This window comes from Mus caroli, unplaced genomic scaffold (genome assembly GCF_978045245.1).
Source record: "Mus caroli unplaced genomic scaffold, Mus_caroli_1 scaffold_13, whole genome shotgun sequence".
Lineage (NCBI taxonomy): Eukaryota > Metazoa > Chordata > Mammalia > Rodentia > Muridae > Mus > Mus caroli.
Window position 1 is genome coordinate 12,640,049 of NW_028227268.1, and position 12,568 is coordinate 12,652,616.

The following is a 12,568-nucleotide window of genomic DNA, read 5'->3' on the forward strand; positions in this document are numbered from 1 at the left end:
AGAGTCAGACATTATAACCAGCTAACCCCTCTGTTAGCTTCAGCGGATGGGAGTTCTAGAAGAGCTCAATAAAAAGCAAATGAATGGACAGAGACATCCCCATTCCAAATAAACAGAAGTCCCATCTGGAGGCCCACAAGCCAACTGTTTGGAAATGCAAACCCTTCCACTTCCCAAAAGGACTTATTCCACACTTGATTATTCAAGTGGTATTCACTGATCTCGAGATTCCCAAAGACTTCTCCCTTTCTGGAAGACTCTTGCACAAAGAGAGTGCTCAATAACTACTTGTTCACCTACTGGTTAATTCCCAGCCTCCTTCCACTGGCTTTTACCCAGGAGCAACAGCCACAGGAGACTTTTCTTCGTAAAGCTGTTTGGCTTAGGGCATTCGTATGGCCTCATTTCTGGTCAATAATCCATCTCTGGATGGCCTGACCTTAGAAGAATTCCAGGGGGTGGGGGGTGGGAATTCATCTAAGAAGGAAGCTAAAATTAAAGTGGGAATCAAACTAGATTTGTTTTCTTTTGGAGTCCCATGGCAAGGCATTCTTTGGAGGATTTTCAAAAGGAGGCGTTAACGCCGCACTTTAAATCTTCATAGAATAAAAATGAGGCCACTTAGCCAGCTGACTACTGCAGAATTCTTCACATCCATACCTCCAAGGGGACATTTCAGCCCTTTCTGCTCATTTGCTTACTTTCTTTAACCAAAAGGAAGAGACAAACTAGTCGGTCAAAGGATGGACTTGAACCACAGGTTTCCGTGAAGATTCATACTGAAATTCTACATGGCTTTGTCCTAAAGAAAATGGCCCCCATGTCCTGCCCTGGGACGTGATCTGATGTCACTTTCCCAACTCAGTTTTTATGAATGAATCTCTTTCAAGAAGGAGGGGCTAGAGAGACTGCCAAAGTGACTGAGATCGCTCTGTTGGTAAAGCACTTGCTAGGAAAGTGTGAGGACATGAGTTCAAATCCAGAACCCACAAAAAAGACCAGTGTGGTGCTTAGGCCTGCTCCTCCTAATACACAGATCCCTAAGACTTTCTGGCCAGCCAAGCTAACCAAATTATCAAGTTCCAAGCTGGTGCAAGACCTTGTCTAATAAAACAATGTGGGAAGTGTCCTGAGGAAGACAGCTGAGGTTGACCTCTGGTCTTGACACACATGTGCAGTCACAGACAAACATACGTCACAAAAATGTGCACACGGGAAAGGGAAAGAGGGCAGGCACAGGCAAGGAGCTCTCCTCCCAACAGTGTCAGCAAAGGAGAAGTCCTTGACAAACTAAGCATTCACTCTTCTTTCCACTTCAGTGGAAGGTACTGGGCCTCTACGGTCACAAAATGGAGGCCACCTGCTCCAATCAACTGTGATAGATCCCTGCTGAGCAGGCATCATCAACCCAGGCAGTAGAGCAAACCTCAGGTGCCAATCAACTTCCCCAACAACTCACGCTCTCTCTACCCACAACTTGGTTAGTTGGTTGGTTAGTTGGTTGGGATTCTAGAGGTTGAACAGAGGCTCCTCACACATGCTAAGCATCTGCTATTCCATTCCATCACCCACCCTTCCCCCCACCCAGCCCCTGAGCCAGGTTATAAGGCAAGGCTGCTAGGTGTGTGTTAAAGGTCAGCTTCCCTTTAGTTTCCAGGCTTGCTTATGGGCTGGCGATAGACAAAGGACCCACAAACAGGCTCTCCCGAGAGGCGTGCGTGCTCTAAGGCAATCTGCAGATGTGCCGAACAGTTGTCTGAGTAACCTCGGCCTGGATAGCCACTCCATCACCTGACCCTGGCTTCCCACAGCCCTCCCTGTGGCCAAGCATCCTCCTAGAGAACCTTGAAAACAGCTGAAACAACAAGGAGGTTAGACAGACCTTGCTGGCTCGGGACTCTGTTGGTTTTCCAGAAACGAAGCTTTCGGATGAACTGAGGCCAACAGAGACAAAGGAGAAAGGAGAAGTCAGTGTCTGATTGCAGAGTCCTGTTGTTTGTTTCGCCAGCCAACTCAGGGCATGGCCTATTCGCTGGCAAGGCACCAGGAGTCACATGGGGACTTACCAGGAGGGGCCTTGGGCACCAGCTGTCCACATGAGGTCAAAGGTGGTTCTCCCAGGCACTGGATCATTGGCGCACCACATGTGTGCTAGCGCTTTAACCTAGGTAGTTAGTGTGCACGCAGCCATAAATGAAACAAGACAAAAATCCCTACACATGCACCACTTTGGTTTGTTCTAGGGGAATGTAACATGGAGAAAGTAAAACAGAAAAGCTACAGAAACCAAAGCACCAAGGTGTCAGATGCGTGGGGTAGGCAAGTGCACAGTCAACAAAGGGTTCAGGGTACTCCCACCCAAAAAGCTGTCCAAGAGCCTTGGGAGACAAGGGTATATAATAAGCCAATGGTGCCATAGGCAGAGAGCGATCAGGGAAGGTTGAGCTCTAGAGCAAGTGGCAAGCCACAAAGAGGTAATTGTGAAGACAAGCTTGCTTCTGAGTGCTGGGATAAAGGCCATGACCAAAAGCAACGTAGGGAAGAAAGGGTTTATTTCATCTTATAGTTTAGTCTGCTTCCAAGGGAAGTGAAGGCAGGCAGGCACCTCGAGGAAGGAACTGAAGATGAGGCATGGAGGGGGAAGATTCGCAGGCTTCTTCTCCATGGTTTGCTCAGTGTGCTTTCTTATGCCATCCAGGACTGCCTGGCTAGGGACAGCATTGTCTGCTGGCCAGGCCCTCACGTATCAATCCTTAATCAAGAAAATGCCCTCATGTACTTGCCTACAGGCCAATCTGATGGAGGCATTTTCTCAGCTGAGGTTCCCTCTTCTGACATGCCCCTAGCTTATGTTAAGTTATAAAAACAAACAAACAAACAAACAAGCAAGCAAGCAAACAAACCTAACCTAACCTAACCTGCCAAGCAAGGAGAGCGAGCAAGGGAATAGTGAAGTCAGAGCAACACAGACCAGAAGGGAGAGGAGGGCTGGTGAGAGGGAGAGACGGAGAGATGAGACAGTAACAGAATCCTTGGGGCTGCTACATTGAGGATATAAAAGTGTATCTATCTGTGAGGTGTTAGTAAAGGAAGAAGCTGAAACATTCTGAATGTGTGGGTGAGGAGAATAAGGGCTGAGGGAAACAGAGGTACCTGGAATAATGAAGGCAGAGGCATCACACCATCAGGGGACACCCCACACTCACAGAGCCTAAGTGTGGTGACTCCTTAAATTTTGTTTCGCCCCTTGGTGGGGGTGGGGGGTTCTAACTCAGTTTTGTGGTTCTCCAGCTTGAACTTCATAGACAACATTGTCCTGTCACTCTCAAAAGATTGACTGTGCCTTCTAGCAGGCCCCACAAACCCTTCCTCCTTTCCTTTGGTTCCTTTCACCTGGTATTTTGTCACAGCAAGACAGAAAAGTAACTGATGCATCTTTGATAAAATGCCCTCACTGAAGCCGGTCAGTGGTGGCGCACGCTTTTGATCCCAGCACTAGAGAGGCAGAGGCAGGAGGATCTCTGAGTTTGAGGCCAACCTGATCTACAGAGAGAGTTCCAGGACAGCCAGGACTACCCAAAGAGACACTGTCCTGAAAAACCAAAAAAGGAATATCTTCACTGAGGAATCCCACTTAATTCACTAAGACCTTTATTTACATATTTATTTATGCATTACGCAGCTCAAGCCAGATCCTGTTTTTCCCTTCTGGGAGCCATTGTTGCCAGGAAAGCAATCCTCAGGAGGGAAAGGACATCCTGTCCAGGTTTAGGCTAAGACCACCTGTGGAGGTTGTCACAGACACAAACCATTTGGCAGAAGCCAGTCTGGGAGCGCCAAAGTGGCTTCACATCATGCATCTAAAAGCCCAGGAGCTCTTGGGAAATTATACCTGATTCTTGAAGCACAACGGACCTGAGGGAGCAACCCTCACCCTTTCCTCTGCATCCTGTCTTGGCTTTAAACTTCTCTCCTGCACTGGAGAAAACAAACCACCAAGGGGAAAGGGCTTGGGGGGTCACATACCTGAACCCCACCTCCAGAACAGCGAGGTTAATTCTAAAGATATTTCATAAGCCATATTTGCATATTATTTGCTAAATATTTCATTGTGGATGTGGCAAAACATACAACCTTGAGAAACACCTACTTATCCAGGATGTAAACCCAACAAGTATCAACCAGCCATAGCCAGTCTGATCAAGATGTCCCCCGCTCCACTTCCCTCTGCCCCACCCCTCTTGAAACACGCAGGATTGTTTCTATTTGTTTTTTGAGTTGTGTGTGGATTTCTGTATGCGTGTATGGCTTGTAGATGCGAGTGTTCTCAAGACGCTGGAAGAGGGTATTGAATCCTTTAGAGCTGAACTTACAGGAAGCTCTGAGTCTCTGGACTTGGTTTTGGGAACCAAACGCAGGTCCTCTGGAAGAACAGCAAGAACACTCTTATCCGCTGAGCCATCTCTCCAGACCCATTCTAGAGTACTTCTTAAGTATACTCCAGACACTGTGTGCCATGGTTTGGAATGGGAACTATCCCCATTCAAAGGCTCCTATGGTAGAGACTTAATTGCTCTTAATTGCTCTTTTCCTCTGTTAAATCTTCTATCTTTTTTATTGTATGATTGTTTTGTCCATATGAATGTCCGTTTGCCACATGTGTACCTGGTCTCGGTGGAGATCAAAACTGAACATCAGATCCCCTGGAACACGAGTTACAGGCAGCTGTGAGCCACTGTATAAGAGCTGGAAGCTGGGGCTGGAGAGATGGCTCAGCGGTTGAGAGCACTGACTGCTCTTCCAGAGGTGCTGAGTTCAATTCCCAGCAACCACATGGTGGCTCACAACCATCTGTCATGGGATCCAATGCCCTCTTCTGGTGAGTCTGAAGATACCTACAATGTACTCATATAAAATAAAGATAAATGAGTAAATAATATTTAAGAAAAAGAGCTGGGAATTGAGCAGCTGGTGCTCTTACCCACTGAGCCATATCTCCAGCCACTGCTTTCAGATCTATTTATTTATTTTATGTGTGTGCGTGTGCCTGGGTGTATGTAAATAGACCATGTGAGTGCAGGAGCCTGCAGAGGTCAAAAGAGGGCATCAGGTTCCATGGAACTGAAGTTACACAGTGTGGGGGCCAGAAACCAAACTCAGGTCTTATGACAAAATAATTAGTGATCTTAACGTTTGAGCCATCTTTCCGGACCCATGATGGGCTTAGGTAACTGGTTGATGGGGATACCAACTTCATCAATGGATTAACCTGCCAAGGACTTCAGAACTGAATGGGCCATTAGGAAGTGAGACAAGGAAGGTCGACGCATCACATCTTTTATCCCCAGATGCTTCCTGTCACTCTGCTGCCTGGCTGTGCTCTCTAGAGCATCTCTAGCCTCATGCTCTGCCCCTCCACAGACCCAGGGCAGTGGAGCCAGCCACCCATTGCCAAAGCCTCTGAAACGTGAGCCCAAATGCAGCTTCCTCACATTGTTTTCTGCAAGCGTTTTGCCGCAGCAACAAATAGCGGTTTCAACCACAAATATTTCTGTATTGTGCTCTAAAAGATAAAAATATTTAAATAGCTATAATTTCATTAACACGGGCTTTGTATAGATTAATAATTATTTGTTACTGACCCAAAGCCAACAAATATTCAAATGTCTCCTTTTTTGTTTTGTTTATTTTGTTTAAAAATGTTTAGTTTTGTATGCGTGTGTGCATGCCTGCATGTGCATGCGTGTGTGTGTGTGTGTGTGTGTGTGTGTGTGTGTGTGTACAGGACTCAACCTTGAGTATTCTTCCTCAGGAGTTGTCCATCTTTCAGACTAGGCTGGATGGACAGCAAGCTCAACCCCCACAGCTTGTTTTTTTTTGGGGGGGGGTAGGCTGGGGGGGGGTGCTAGGCATTGGGCGCACATCCTCACACTCAGGCACTTTCACCCACGGAGCTATCTCCCAGACACCTGGTTTTGGTTCTGGTTTGTTTTGTTGTTTTGAGATAGGCTGACCTGGAGTCATTGGCGGGTTAAGCCACTGATAAAGTTGGTATCCCCATGAACCAGTCAGTGAAAGCCCATCCCAGCAAGTGCTGGGATGACAGGTTATGCTGGGATGACAGGTTCGCATGGCCACACACAGCTTTCATAAGCACGACCCGGCTCTTTATTCCAAGCCAGATCTAGACAAGGTCTCCCTGAGGTGCAACCAATGCAGTCTGTTCCTGTTTTGCTCCCCTCTCCTTTTGCCTGTAATATACATAAAAACACAAATGGACTTGTTTGCTCCATACATTTTAGCTAACTTGTATCCCCTATGGTATCATTACGTAAAATGTTTCTTCAGCTCTCTCCTCCTCTGCAGACGGATAGAGGGTGTAGGAGTGAAATCTGATTCAAGTTCAAGTTTGTTCTCATCAGACTCCTGAACCTGGGATGACAAGGTTGTAACTCCCCATGAGATGGCGGCACCAAGAGAAGGTAATGAGGGTGGATGATGTCACAAGGATGGAGGCTGCCTGGCAGGATTAGTGGGGAAAGCCAATGTAGCTACAAGGTAGCCACATACAAGCCAGGGAGGGGCTTTCAGGGGCTTGGCTCCTGAAGGTTGCTAGGAATCTGAACCCCATTCTCAAGCTTGAATGGTAAGTCCTTTAACCACGGAGCCATCTCACAGCTACTTTCTCTGTGTCTGGGGTGTTGGAGATCAAACTGGGCCTTTTGCATGCTAGATAAGATCTCTATCGCTAAACTATATCCTACGCCCCATGTAGGGTGTTTCTAGATTTTGAGTTCAGCATAGTCACCTGCTAGCTGGGTTGACACTATGTCACAGAATCTCTGTGTCCTCTGATTCCTCACTTAGCTCGAAACAAAGCCATAGATAATGTCCTTCACCTCCAACAACAAAGGAGAACAAAACAACCCAAACTGTACTCGGAAAGGCCAGCTCTTGTTCATCTGTCTCTCCATTGCTTTAAGCACTAAAAAGATATCAGGAAAGAGGATGACGAAAGCTCAGTGCCTTACTGAAATTGCTATTGAACAAAAGCACTCGCAGCTCGGGTGGTGAAATCCAGACTTCCTGCAGCTACTGGCGGGTGTGTCTTTACTGGAGCCGCCATGCCACATGTCAGCAAGTTCTGGTGGTGGCCCCCGAGGAAAGGGAGAAGTCACCAACACCTGGGGCCTGAGCAATGTGGAAAGATCACTCTGGTTCGCACTTTCCAGCTCTCAAAATACTGGCTCCTTGTTACAGGATCCCATCACTGTGCCATCTCTGCTAACCTCAAGCTAGGACCCTCTGCTGGGCAGAGCCTGTTGACAGCTGACATTGTTGGTAAAAGCTCTCCCAGCAAATTTGGTTTGGGGCACTATAGCTATGATGTCTATAAGACTGGAGGGTGGGGGATGGAAGGGGGATATTCCCTTTGCTGGTGCTAGCTGAACGTAGGAGCTATAGGACTCATCTGAGACACTTGCCTGAGCCTGCTAGCATCTCAGCAATGGCAGGAACTTCAGTGTGTTTCACGCACTGCCTAATCCCAGTACCTTGCCCAGAGACTGTTCAATCAGTATTTGCTGAATGAGGGCATTCAACACTGAACAATGAAGTCCCAGCCTGATCAGCCCTGCCCTGAAAACCCCGGCTTCATCACCCCACTTTCCCCTAACCTCAGATGACCTGTTTGAACTTCTCCTTCCAGAGAGTCACTTGTAAGACATTACCCGTGGAAAAGCTGTCTTCGAGGGCGGAGGTGTGGTTCAGTGGTTGAGTGCTTGCCTAACTCATGTCGGGCCTTGGGTTCCATTTCCCAGCTCCAAAGGAAAAAAGAAAAAGAAAGAGAGGGACTCAAGAGATGGCAAACTCAGTAAGGTGATTGCTGCACAGGGAAGAGGGACCTGAGTTTAGAGCCCCAGCAGAGACGTAAAAGATAGGCAAGGCGGTGTGTGTACGGGGGAGGTGCGGGGTGGATGCTGGCAACTCAGCCTTGTGAGCTTCTGGCTTAACATGTGTGTGTGTGTGTGTGTGTGTGTGTGTGTGTGTGTGAGTGTGTGTGAGTGAGTGTGTGAGTGTGAGTGAGTGTGTGTGTGAGTGTGTGTGAGTGTGTGTGTGTGTGTGTGTGTGTGGTGTAATCCCAGTGCAGGGGAAATGGAGACAAGAGAAATCCCTGGGGTGTGTGTGTGTGTGTGTGTGTGTGTGTGTGTGTGTGTGGTGTAATCCCAGTGCAGGGGAAATGGAGACAAGAGAAATCCCTGGGGATGCTGGCAACTCAGCCTTGCTGAAAAGATGAGCTTCTGGCTTAACAAGAGACCAGATCTCTGGGGTTGGAGAGATGGCTCAGTAGGTAAGAGCACTGACTGCCCTTTCAAAGGTCCTGAGTTCAAATCTCAGCAACCACATGGTGGCTCACAACCACCGATCATGAGATCTGACGCCCTCTTCTAGTGCATCTGAAGACAGCTACATTGTTATTTATAATAATAAATAATTTAAAAAAAAAAGATCCCAGATCTCAAAAAATTAAGATGGAGAGCAATCAAAGAAGATGCCTGGCCTCTGATGTGTACACACACAGACACACACACACAGACACACACACACTGACACACACACACACTGACACACACACAGACACACACACACACACACTGACACACACACATACACACTGACACATATACAGACACACATACAGACACACAGAGACACACACACTGACACACACACACATACACACTGACACACACACAGACACACATACAGACACACACACACATACACACTGACACACACACAGACACACACAGACACATACACATGTTAAGCCAGAAGCTCATGAGGCCACACACACTGACACATACACATGTTAAGCCAGAAGCTCATGAGGCTGAGTTGCCAGCACCCACCCCCTTCCCCCGCACACACACTGGCAAGGTACTGGGATTAGGCAGTGCGTGAAACACACTGAAGTTCCTGCCATTGCTGAGATGCTAGCAGGCTCAGGCAAGTGTCTCAGATGAGTCCTATAGCTCCTACGTTCAGCTAGCATCAGCAAAGGGGATATCCCCCTACACACACAGACACATACACTCTGACACACACACACACATACACACTGACACACACACACACATACACACTGACACACACACACACAGACACAGACACACACACATACACATTGACACACACACATACACACTGACACACACACACACACACCACTCACACTCCAAAGAAAAAGAGGAAAAACCTACTTTCAGTAAGACATTATTTCCTATCATCTGAACTAGATAATAAATAATTCAGAGGGGTCAGAAAGATGGCTCAGCAGTTAAGAGCACTGGCTGCTCTTGCAGAGGACTATGGCTCAATTCCCAGCACCCAGATGGTAGCTCACAACTGTCCCTAGCACTAGTTCCAGGGGATCTGACACCCTCACACAGACACACATGCAGGTAAAACATCAATACACATAACATCAAAATAAATAAATTATTTTTAAAATATAAATAAATAATTCGGAGAAGAGAACACACCCCAGGCATGGTTTCTGTGGGAGACAATAGCATTCATCTCTCCCAAGCCCACCTAACGCTGGAGCTCTCCACAGATCACTGCAGAGTTCTAACCACGCAGAGCCTCTCCTGGCCTCTTCTCCATAGGACGATCCTAGAATCATAGGATAACTGTACTTCTTAGCCACTAGGAAGCAAGCAGCTGTCTTGCTCCTAAAGAGTTAAAGAAAAAACAAAAACAAAATAGGCTAAGACTGTTTTCCTGGGGACCCATGAGTGTCTGTTTAGACAAGACAGAGGAAGCCAGGGACTCTCTAGAGCACGGCAGGTTGAATCACCTCAGCAACTGCCTGGGGGTGGGGGAGGGGAGCTAGACATCACTGGAGCAAAGGTCAGTGTTTCTAATACGCAGCTTTCCGACATCTCGGATTAGTTTTCATGACCCAGAGCCACATTATAAAGCTGAATGCCACATGGACTCATTCCTAGATGCAACGTGATGAACACTTTGCTCTGACGATTTGGGTTCCTGTTTTAGGATGTTTGCAACAGGCCCAAGGCTATGTTCCCTTTCGTGTGGCTGGGTGTTTTCCTTTATTTTAAGCGCCGAGGGGATGACACAGTACAGGAGCCATAAGCGAGGAAGACCGAGGAGGCTGGGAGAGAAGAGCAGTGGTGTTGAAATCCAAGTTGCTCCAGAGTTAATGAGACACAGCCATGGGCAAATGATCAATAGGCCACTGGATGATAACCGGGTGTGAGGGAATGAACACCCCCACTGCTCTGAGTGACCTCACTGTCCCCAAATACAGCATGCTCTCACCCATTCCTGCCTTCCTGTCATTCCGTGCAGCCCTCCTTTGGCACACACACACACACCAAACTTCCCACGATCCTCCCTGCTGGTTCTCCACACCACAGAGCTCCACTCTACTCAACTCCCCAGAAGCCCCAGAGTGTGACACTTTCTGGAAGGAAGCTCCCTGGGAAACCAGCACAGCAGCAAGCCCTTATAAACTTTCACTCCTTGAGCCTGGGACACCGTGGGGAATACTGTCCTGTCCTTGTCCGTTACAACTAACCCAGAAGAAAAGGAGACACTCGGAAAAGATGCTTGTGTCTCTCCATCTGACTATCGGGGACTTTTGAAACAATGGATACCCCCCATCCCTGCAAACTAGGAGATGCCTCTCCCCCAGAACCTCATGTTGGGTAAAGGAAAAGGCATCACCCAGAAGGGGGAGCTTGACTCCCAGATGTAACAACTTGTCAGACCACCTTACAGTGTGGGGCTGAAGTTCAGACAATGCTGAGCGATGGTGGGCAGGATCACACCTTAACAGGAGTTCCTTACACGGCTCTGGACCGTTATTCTCACTTCAGGGCCCTGCCGATGGAGCTAAGTCAGGATCGGGGCTCACTAGAACTCTTTATTCCAATTTCCAATGTGACTCTATTGAATAAATCACCGTTCTCCTGTTTCTATTAATTCAGCTGTTTTAATTGCCTTAAGGGCAAGTGGCTGTTCTTGGCTGTTGCGGGGTACAGACTGTGACCCCCAAGTTCTGTGACACCATCACTAGCTGTTCCTCTCCAAATACCTACAGTCCCTCAGGGCAGTCTCTCCTCTCTCCTTTCTACCGACTGACTATCAAGTGGGAGTCAAGACCGCAAGATAAACAGCACAGCCCCTCTGCCTGGATACTTCAGTTAACAGATGTGAGCTTCTCTGTCAACTAGAGAAACGGATATTAGCGTTTTAAAAGCAAGAATTAACTATAATAGGATCTAAGCCACTCGAGCAGAACAGAAACCTGTAGGTAGGTGTCGAGTAGGTGCAATGGAGACAGAAAAAGGGGAGGTGGAACCCTGAGGGGCTGAGGCCTTCCCTAATAGCCTCTCACATACTCTCTTCTTCTGAGGCTATCCTGAAGACCCAGCAGCCCAAAGCAGGCTTGCAGGACCCTCCCTCTGAGCTCCAGGGGAGCCTTCTTTCAGACTGCTTCCCAAGATGAAGTTCTCACAGGCTGGTAAAAGCCACGAGCTTATTTGCAAGCCAGGGTCATATCTGCCTAGCAACCCAACCCAAAGACTATAAGTGTGGACAGGGAACAGGCAGGCCAACTTTGCACAAAGGAATCTATTCTCATGCAAATGACCCTAAGGGCTAGAAAAGAGAGAGAGAAAGAGAGAGAGAGAGAGAGAAAGAGAGAGAGAGAGAGAGAGAGAGAGAGCCTGAGCTGTTTCCCCACACCCCCAAAAAGATGCTGAGGGACTCTCACAACAAACTTAGTGCCTTGTCTGCTGCAAAGGAAGAGCCAGAGGGGGCTCTGCCTGCACCACAGACTCCAACTGACCTACAGAAGAGGACAACCGTACAGCCCGGCCCTTAGCTTAATTTCCTGATTTTTCTGGTCCTGTACTCCAGACTGCAAAGGTCTCTTTGTTCTTATTTAGGACTAAACAAAGTTAGTTCTGTTTGGGGGCTTTGATTAGCATGGTAATGCAGTACTGAGGAAGGGAGAAAAACAAGGGTTTTCATCTTTTCCCTGGATCACTAGGCTTCAAGGGAAAAAGGTGAGGGCCGTCTCTGACCAGCAAAAGTCATCAGCCTGTGGCCAGCAAGGCTGGATTCCAGCCACCTCTCCGTATCCAGACACCAGGGGTCCAAGTCAATCTGCCTCATCGCTAAAAGGGGAATCATGCCTATCCTTTGTACCACACCAGGACAAGCCAAACCTGATGGAGCGGACCTATAATTCCAGCACTTAGGTGAATTCAGAGGATCAGGAATTTAAGGTCATCCTCATCAGATTTTAGCTCAAAAACCCAAATAAGTCAGGCATAGTGGTCCATGCCTTTGGCAGGTCTGAATTTGAGAGCTGCGTGGTGGCTATCCTGGAACACAGAGAAACCCTATCTGGAAAAACAAAACAAAACCAACACATCAAATCACATGGGTGCCACTTAATTCAGTATCGGAACCAACACAGATGTAAAACAATTAGCTATAATAAAATAGCAATAATACACTTTTTTTTTTT

At 47.6% G+C, this 12,568-nt stretch overlaps 1 protein-coding gene across 6 annotated transcripts in view; it reads right to left on the minus strand.

Moving 5' to 3' along the window:
- The window catches only part of Arsg (arylsulfatase G), a 132,182-nt gene that overhangs the window by 83,283 nt on the left and 36,331 nt on the right, over positions 1-12,568 (minus strand). Inside the window, exons 1-2 of one of the 6 annotated variants that reach the window (XM_029483073.2) lie at positions 2,067-2,170; positions 1,883-1,934 (exon numbers count right to left, since the gene is read on the minus strand). The exons of 3 other annotated variants lie outside the window; for them this stretch is intronic. The gene's annotated coding sequence lies outside the window, so the exon portion shown is untranslated. Of the gene's footprint in view, positions 1-1,882; positions 2,018-2,066; positions 2,171-12,568 lie in introns of those variants that run through there. 2 more of the 6 variants (XM_085829447.1, XM_029483076.2) reach the window with 2 other exon arrangements.